This window comes from Durio zibethinus, chromosome 3, assembly GCF_047325235.1.
Source record: "Durio zibethinus cultivar Kanyao isolate XHJ-2024 chromosome 3, ASM4732523v1, whole genome shotgun sequence".
NCBI classification, from domain to species: Eukaryota; Viridiplantae; Streptophyta; class Magnoliopsida; order Malvales; family Malvaceae; genus Durio; species Durio zibethinus.
The window spans coordinates 36031438-36040812 of record NC_143164.1 but is presented as its reverse complement, the minus strand read 5'-3'; the positions used below and the strand labels follow the sequence as shown (position 1 = coordinate 36040812).

General features: G+C 35.5%; 1 pseudogene across 1 annotated transcript; it reads right to left on the bottom strand.

The window, feature by feature from the left end:
- Positions 1–56: 56 nt before the first annotated feature.
- Positions 57–7950, bottom strand: LOC111283804 (3-ketoacyl CoA thiolase 1, peroxisomal-like; annotated as a pseudogene). Its single transcript, XR_016341057.1, has 14 exons — positions 7683–7950; positions 7514–7590; positions 7338–7422; positions 7124–7250; positions 6745–6843; positions 6569–6639; positions 6377–6484; positions 6210–6287; positions 6006–6136; positions 5812–5909; positions 5563–5686; positions 1256–1365; positions 939–1022; positions 57–460 (listed from the first exon to the last, which is right to left on the bottom strand). The product of XR_016341057.1 is annotated as a 3-ketoacyl CoA thiolase 1, peroxisomal-like (transcript).
- Positions 7951–9375: the final 1425 nt, after the last annotated feature.

The following is a 9375-nucleotide window of genomic DNA, read 5'->3' as shown; positions in this document are numbered from 1 at the left end:
TTCCTTGATTCTTCAATAGATGAGCATTCAGATGTATGATTTCTGCCATGGCAATCTCCTTATAAAATTGTGCGTCAAAACTATATTAAATCACAGAGGATAAAAGATGTATTTAACATTACAGAATAGAAACCTTATTAAATCACAGGACGACATTACAAAATGGATTCATATTCCAATCACCTGTAAACAAAAGAGTGTAGCTTTGCTCAGCCTCATTCTTGAGCTATTGCACAGATGACTTTATTTTGATTTCATGTATGCGGCTTTGACAAATGAAAATTATCTAATTTTGGGAATATGACAGGTTGTCATATTGAAATGAAACAGAAAGATATCGACAAACATATCTATCGAGCATCCTTTGATAGAAGCTCGTTCGTTTCGACAGCTCGAGCATTGCAGAATTCATCAGCACAGTCTCCCCTTTCAAATACAGCTGCAGCCCCCATTCCACTGCCTGTATAGGACAATGGAGTTGGCCAATTTAGTTTCTTAAATGAACCATGCTAAATGTTTGTCAGTTCAATTGTTAAGGCTTGACAGAATTGGTGATTATAATTGCTGATTGACAAATTTGTTTGGTGTATTGCAGATTAAAGAAAAATCCAATAGCTGATTACTACTTAAAGTCAGCTGGAAGAACATTAGACCTACTACAAATTTAGTTCAATTGTTTAAAACCAATTCTATTATCCTCTCAATGAGTTAAGTAACCTATGGACAAATGCAAGCCAAAGAAAGGTACTGCTAGGCTTTCACACTTTACCATGTTATCTCCAAAAGAAAAAGGCTATTGCAATCCTCAGTTCATTCGGTTACAAAGTCCATGCTGACATTAAACTCATACCAATGCATTATTTCGACTAAGTTTAGACCTGAATCTGAATCTTCTTTGTTTTTTCATGTTATGTGGAGAGAGAGAGAAAGAGAGAGACCTATGCACATTGAGATCACTCCGAAGCGACAGTCCTCCCCACGACGCTTCATCTCATACAATAGAGTTCCAACACAGCGAGCACCTGATACGCAATATAATACATAGCTTACATTAATACCAGACCACCCTCAAGATCAAGCTTCTCCCCTGGAAAAGTTAGAACAGGTAATCTAGTTTTTGTTTAGACAATAGTATATGTCTATCTTGGCTTGTGAGGAATTTCATTGTTTAATCATGAGCTCAGTTCCATGTGGCAGCAGTGGTGCATAACAAGGAAAACTTTTTATTGTAAATCGTCAAATTTCTGTTAGATACCTGTAGCACCCAAAGGATGCCCAAGGGCTATTGCACCTCCATTAACATTGACCTTTTCTCGATCAAGCTCCAATCTCTTACAAACAGTATACGAACTGAGATGCAAATGCCTGATCCAAAATTACATATTGTGTGGGAAAACACTTATTTACAGCTGGTTGTAATCTTGTAATCTGTATATTTATATTTGTATCTCTAGAATTAAGTATTTGTATCCCTAGAATTAAGGAAGATTTAGTTTCCTAGTTTAACCCCTAGTTAGTTGTATATAAACCTAAGATTCTTGTATAATTCATGTAAGCAGTTTTTCAATATACATTCAGTTTCCACATGGTATCAGAGCTTTAGGCTCTTCTTGGGAAGCAAAATTTTCAGCCTTCATTGCTGACTTTTTTAGGCCTTCATTGCCGAATCCTGTTTAGGCCTTCATTGCCGAACCCTTTCAAAGAAAGATATCACTACACCTCAATTTGAGAAAATGTTAACTGGAAAAATCACTAGAGTACTACAGATGTCTCAGAAACAAGGAGAGTTCAACAGGGAAGAGATTGAAAAGCTGAGAAACTTATTGAAAATCCTTGAAAAGCCTACTATGGTATGTTCTTTGGGTAAAGTTTCTAGTTTAGGTAAAGCTTCTGGTTCTCATGGATTAAATGTCTCGGCTAAGCCTATTACGAGTTCTTGGGTCATTGACTCAGGAGCCACAGACCACATGACACATTCTTCACAAAAGTTTAGTACATATAACCTGTGTCCTAGTAATAAGAAAATTGTTGTTGCTGATGGTTCACTTACCACAGTGGCAGGATTAGGAGATGTTCAAGTTAATCCCTCGTTTGTTCTAAAAAATGTTCTTCATGTTCCTGGATTATCTATTAATCTGATATCTATACAAAAACTTACCAGAGATATGAATTGCAAAGTAACTTTTTATCCCTCTTATTATGAATTTCAGGACCAGAGTTCGGGGAAGATGATTGGACTTGCTAAGGAGAAGGATGGACTATACTATCTTGAGACATCAAATAGCACAAGTAGTATCAAAAATAGTTTACCTTTGTCATTTCTTTCTGAAAAATCTTCCAATAAAGACAAAATTTGGCTTTATCATTTTCGTCTTGGACATCCTTCTTTTGGAACCTTGAGAAATATGTTTCCTTCTTTGTTCAAAGGATTAAATGTTGAAGATTTTCATTGTGATATTTGTGAATTTGCAAAACATAGACGTGTGTCTTTTCCAATCAGTAACAAAAGAAGTTCTACTCCCTTTTACTTGATTCATAGTGACATTTGGGGTCCCTCTACAATTCCTAATATTTCTGGTGCGAGATGGTTTGTTTCATTCATAGATGATTGTACTAGGGTCTCTTGGGTTTTTTTACTTAAATCCAAATCAGATGTGAATAGTGTGTTTTTAAGCTTCCAAAACATGATCCAAAATCAATTTGGAGTGAGAATCAAGAGATTTAGGTCTGATAATGCAAGAGACTACTTCAACCATAGTCTATCCACCTATTTTCAAAAAGAGGGGATTATCCATGAGTCATCTTGTGTTAATACTCCACAGCAGAATGGAGTGGCAGAGAGGAAAAACAGTCATTTACTAGCCACAACCCGAGCCTTTCTTTTTCAAGCAAATGTACCTAAATCTTATTGGGGGGAAGCTGTTCTCACTGCCACATACATTATAAATAGGTTACCTTCAAGAGTTTTGGGATTTAAAACTCCTATGGAACTACTCTCACAATTTTATCCCAACCTCAATACCACAAACAATCTCACACCTAGGATATTTGGTTGTACATCATTTGTTCATGTTCACAGTCATAACAGGGGAAAGTTGGATCCAAGAGCGATTAAGTGTATTTTTGTGGGGTATTCTTCAACTCAAAAAGGATATAAGTGCTATCATCCTCCTACCAAAAAATTCTATGTGTCTGCAGATGTCACTTTTGAAGAAAATAAATCATTTTTTACTCAACCTTATCTTCAGGGGGAGACTTCATTCATGGAAGATAAGGATAAAGACTTCTTTTTGCTTGATTTGCCCCCTTCTTCAACATTTACACCCATTAATTCTTTTGAGTCGAAACCTGTTTCTGCTGAGCCCAAGTCAAACACTGAATTTGAGTCTGAACCTATTCCAAATACAGAAGATGTGACAAAGGATAATATTATTCTTGATTCTATGAAGGAATTACAGGTGTACTCAAGAAGGAAAGTTCCAGATCCTGAACCAGTGCCAGTCCAAGAGCCTGATCCTAACTCTGGAAATGAGGTAACTACAGTTTTTGACTCTGTTTCTCAAAATGAGCATGAATCTCCTAAAACTATAACCAGTGATTATGATTTGCCTATTGCCATTAGGAAAGGAACCAGAGAATGTACCAAGCATCCACTATACTCAATATCTAATTTTGTGTCATTTGAAAAATTCTCACCATCCCACAAAAATTTTCTTGTGAGCCTAAACACTATTTCTGTTCCAACTACATTATCCGAGGCATTATCCAATGAGAAATGGAGGCAAGCCATGAAAATAGAAATGGAGGCCTTAGAGAAAAATCAGACATGGGAACTGGTAGAGTTGCCTAAAGGAAAAAATTCAATGGGGTGTAAATGGGTTTTCACCGTAAAATACAAGGCAGATGGTACTGTTGAAAGGTATAAAGCCAGGTTAGTGGCTAAGGGCTACACTCAAACTTATGGAGTGGATTACCAGGAAACCTTTGCTCCAGTTGCCAAGATGAATACAGTTAGAATTTTGTTATCATTGGCTGCAAATTACAATTGGCAGCTTCAACAATTTGATGTAAAGAATGCTTTTCTACATGGTGATTTGGAAGAAGAAATATATATGAAGGTTCCACCGGGATTTGAAGGTCATCTAGAAGCAAACAAAGTATGCAGGCTAAAAAAGGCTTTATATGGCCTTAAACAGTCTCCTAGAGCTTGGTTCGGGAGATTTGCCAAAGTGATGCTAGTAATGGGATATAAACAGAGTCAAGGAGATCACACATTGTTTATCAAGCACTCTGATTCAGGGAGAGTCACAGTTCTATTAGTGTATGTTGATGATATAATTGTAACTGGAGATGATGAAAAAGAGAGAGAATCTCTAAAACAGTGTTTGGCTAGAGAATTTGAGATAAAAGAGCTAGGGAGATTGAAGTACTTCCTAGGAATTGAAGTAGCTCACTCACGGCATGGTATTTTTATCTCACAACAGAAATATGTGATGGATCTTTTGAAGGAAACTGGGAAGCTTGCATGTAAACCTGCAAATACCCCTATGGATCCTAATCATAAAATTGGAGAAGCTAATGAAGATGCTGCTGTAAATAGAGAGATGTACCAAAGATTAGTTGGAAGACTCATTTATCTCTCACATACTAGACCTGATATAGCATATGCTGTGAGTGTGGTAAGTCAATTTATGCATAGTCCTAAAGAAGTGCACCTACAGGCTGTCTACCGTATATTGCACTATTTGAAGGCCAATCCTGGGAGAGGTATCTTATTCAAAAGAAATTCGGGGTTAGTTCTAGAAGCATATACAGATGCTGATTATACAGGTTCAGTAACTGATAGAAGATCCACCTCAGGCTATTGTACTTTCTTAGGTGGTAATCTTGTGACTTGGAGGAGTAAAAAACAGAATGTGGTGGCAAGATCAAGTGCTGAAGCAGAGTTCAGAGCAATGTCTCAAGGGATTTGTGAACTACTATGGTTAAAGATTATCTTAGAAGACTTGAAGATCAAGTGGGATGGACCAATGAGACTCTACTGTGATAACAAGTCTGCAATAAGCATTGCTCACAATCCTGTACAACATGACAGAACAAAACACATTGAAGTAGACCGGCATTTCATAAAGGAGAAACTAGACAGTGGGTTGATTTGTACACCTTATGTATCAACCAAGGGTCAACTTGCAGATGTGTTGACTAAAGGTCTCAGCAGTGCAACATTTCAAGGAATTATTTCCAAGCTGGGAATGAAAAACACCTATTCACCAGCTTGAGGGGGAGTGTGGGAAAACACTTATTTACAGCTGGTTGTAATCTTGTAATCTGTATATTTATATTTGTATCTCTAGAATTAAGTATTTGTATCCCTAGAATTAAGGAAGATTTAGTTTCCTAGTTTAACCCCTAGTTAGTTGTATATAAACCTAAGATTCTTGTATAATTCATGTAAACAGTTTTTCAATATACATTCAGTTTCCACATATTGCATAATCAGAAAAGGAAGAAAACTTAGATCAAATTCACCATCAAAACAAATCAATCAAAGAAACCCACTACCTCATTTATCTCAAACAAGTCTATATCACTAAGCTCGAGACCTGCATGCTTAACTGCAGCTGGTATGGCAACAGCAGGACCAATGCCCATCACAGCAGGATCCACACCAACAGCAGCAAAACTTCTTCAAAAGGAGCATAAGAAAGCAGTGTGAGGGACTCAAAAATGTGAATTTACTAGGCAACTTGCAGTTATTAGGCAAGCACTATTCATCGTTTTTAGAGACTTTGATATAAGAGTTTTCATTACCTGAACACACCAAGGATTGGAAGTCCTTTCTGCATAGCCCAAACTTCTCTTCATAAGGAGGACCGCTCCTGCACCATCACTTACCTGGCTAGCATTTCCTAAGAAACAAATCGGTAGACAACTTTTATTCAAATTGCATGATTATTCTTGTCAAAGGAAAAAGTTTCACAAATTTCATTATTATTATTATATACCAGCAGTTGTTGTCCCATCCTTTTTAAATGCAGGCTTCAACTTTGTTAGATCTTCCATGTTTGTGTCGGCGAATTCCATCATCCACCAAAATTGTAACAGGCTTCTCTTCTCCAGTTTTGGGATCCACAATCTTTGCAGATTAAGATAAATCAGTGAAAGATCATAAAAGTTCTAAACCAAAATAATTTACCACACAAAATTACCTTAGTAGATACAAGGATAATTTCGTCTTTGAATTTACCAGAGGCTATTGCAGCAGCAGCACACCTATGAGATTCAACCTAAGTTTACAAATGTAAGGCATTTCACACTAGTAAAGATCACATTCACATCAGGAGATAAAAGTACATAGAACAATTCACAAACTCACAGCAGCCTGGTCCTGCTCTTGCCGTGTCACACCATAACGCTGTGCAACATTTTCAGAAGTAATGCCCATAGGAAGAAGACAATCCCGGACTTGGGCAAAGCTCTCTACCTGTAAACATAAAACCAGTTGCATATTAACACATCAATATAAAACATATCTAAATAGTTAACCCAAGCAATATGTTTGACATACCTTTGGGTTAACTTTGCCAACCCCAGGAACAATTTTATCAGTTGTCATGCTTTCTACACCAGCACCAATGCCTACATTTTAAACCAAGAAGGTTAATACCAAGGTGAAGTTCAATTGCATATCCAAATAAATCTTTCTCAGCATTCAAATATATAGATAAGATCAAATATCCTTACCAATATCATAAAATCCTGCTTTTATACAAGCAGCAACATCAGCAACTGCTTGTAGGCCAGATGAACATTGCCGGTTGACAGTTCTAATAGGCACCGTATCTGGTTGAGCCAGATAACTATATTAGCAATATGTATATGCAAAAGACACTGTAAAAAAAGAAACCAACAATTTAGAATTCAATGCAGGTGTTCCAATTTATATTTCTACTATCAACATAGTAACAACCTTGGTAATGACACCAGATGCAGCATGACAAAAGCAATTCAAAAATGAAACGAAAATTCAATAATTTTCGAAACAACAGACAGTTCAAGTCCCCAAAAAGACAAGAAATCATAAAAGGGTCCAAGAATAAGAAATTTGAAAGACTAACTATACCAGGGAAACCAGCATAGAATGCTGCCATCCTACATTCCATTCCTCTTTGAGAGCCCGGTGCCAAAACTGTACCGACAACTATATCAGCTACTTCACTTGGGTTCAGCTTTGTTCTGTCTATCAAAGCCTGCATTGAGAACACAACTTAAGATAGGAGGCAAAACAAATCTGATTTCATAGACAACTGACTACATAAAAACCAAAAGCATCTAACCTTCAAAACAGGGGCAAGCAAATCATCTGCAAGTGTATCCTTGAATCCTCCACGCTTTGCCTTGCAAATAGCAGTGCGGCATGCCCTGTGTAACAACATTTTTTCCTTCATTGATGCAAAATTAACATATCAAAGAAACGTAGAAAACACGATTTATAAGTACTAAAGCAACTTACGCCACAACCACAACATCATCCCCAAAAGCAGCCGTCCGGTGATAAGCAGCGCTATCCCCAGCAGCACAAATCGAAGGCTGATCAAATGATGATAACAAACCCATTTTCAAAAGAAAATAAAGAAACAATAAGAACAAGAACAAAATCCATTAAAAGGGATCAAGCTTACAAAGAGAGCAGCAGAAGATTGATTGGATTGAGCAGAAGAAGAAGAGGGTCGTAAATGATCAAGCAGAATTCTCTGTCTCTCGACTGCTTTCTCCATATCCATCTGTCTTCCTCTCTGCCTTTCACTTGTTTCCCCTCCACTGGAAATGCCGAAATGGGTTAATATAATAACTCGACTACTGCTTTGTTGTAACTGGCCAAAAAAAAAAATCTACTTCTTCGTTGTCCTTGCTGTCTTTTTCATGGACTTGGGGCTGGAAAGTTTGGTCAGATGTTTCGGAAGGGGACGGCCAGCTTGTAGCCCTTACAGATAAAAAGGCTTTTTTTTTTTTTAATAAATAAAGAATCTGCCAAATTTCTTTTTGTTTGCAGTTGGAGTCATCCACGAAAATTACACCCACGTTTTTCAGTTGGATGGAGGGATTTTTTATTTTTTAATTTTTTTTAAATTTTCTTCCTTTTTTTTTTGGCTGTTTCTTTTTTTTATTTATCTTATTTTATTTCGTTTATAAAAAAATACGATATAATTTTAAATTTTAATAAAAAAATATATGATTTTGGATGATTTAGTATGATATTAAAATTTGCACTTAAAAATTACAAGTTTAAAGAAATTTATATATATTATTTTTTCTCTTAAATATAAAAATAGAATATTTAAAGATAAATTTAAAATAAAATTAAAAATTATTATTATATATTAATTTAATAAAAAAAATATTTCATGTATGACTTATCATATAAATTATAATGCAATATATTTTATATTTAATATAAAATAAACACACAAAAAATTTAAATTTTTAAATAATTTTTATTTTTTATCATCTGGAGTTTTCAATCGCCGCCTTGTTAACTTGTGAAAGACAAACTGAGAATTGGAAAATCTCAATTCTCAATTATAATTAAAAAAAAAGGGAAAAAATTTCAATTCAAAAGCTGTTTTCATGCAAGCAAAAGGCTAGTTTTTGTTCACAAAATTGAGAGGTGGTCGGAGATTAGGAGCTTTTGAAACGTGAAAAACCCTTTTTCCTCAGCCAGGTGTGACGGTGAACACTATTGTTTCTTACGACGAACCGTCGCCGGTCAACCGACGAAGATTGTTTCAACGACACCATATGTGCTCTGACGGCTTTAATGGAAAGTCTGTTTTTCACTTGTACATATGAAAACGACACGTTTAATAATGACTTCTTTAAATTCGTATGCGGAGCAAATCGTAATGTGAACATGAAATATCCAACAACTTTATTTTTAATTTTAAGGTAATTTTTATTTTTATTTTGAATTATAAAATATTAAAATTATTATACTATAACTCTCATCGATATATAAAATATTAAAATATTTTTATTAATTTTATCAAAAATTTAAATTATATCAAACCCATATATTTAAGGAGCTCTTTCACTTGTAATTATCATTAGAATTGCTGGATTTTTACCGTTGTATTTAAGTTTCCTGGCTGTACTTTTCAGAATTATTGTTTCATCAAGCACCACGAAATGAATGAAGATGTGGAAACCATGACAGAATGGAAATAGACCAAAGCAACTCGAATCCAATGCCCTTTTTCTTTTCTTTGTATATAAATATAAACGTACTGTTTTCTTCGAAATCATCAATGGCAAACTTGCCGGAGAACTCTGTTAATGCTCACTTGAGGGCTCACTACAGTGACCTGAGTTACTCTG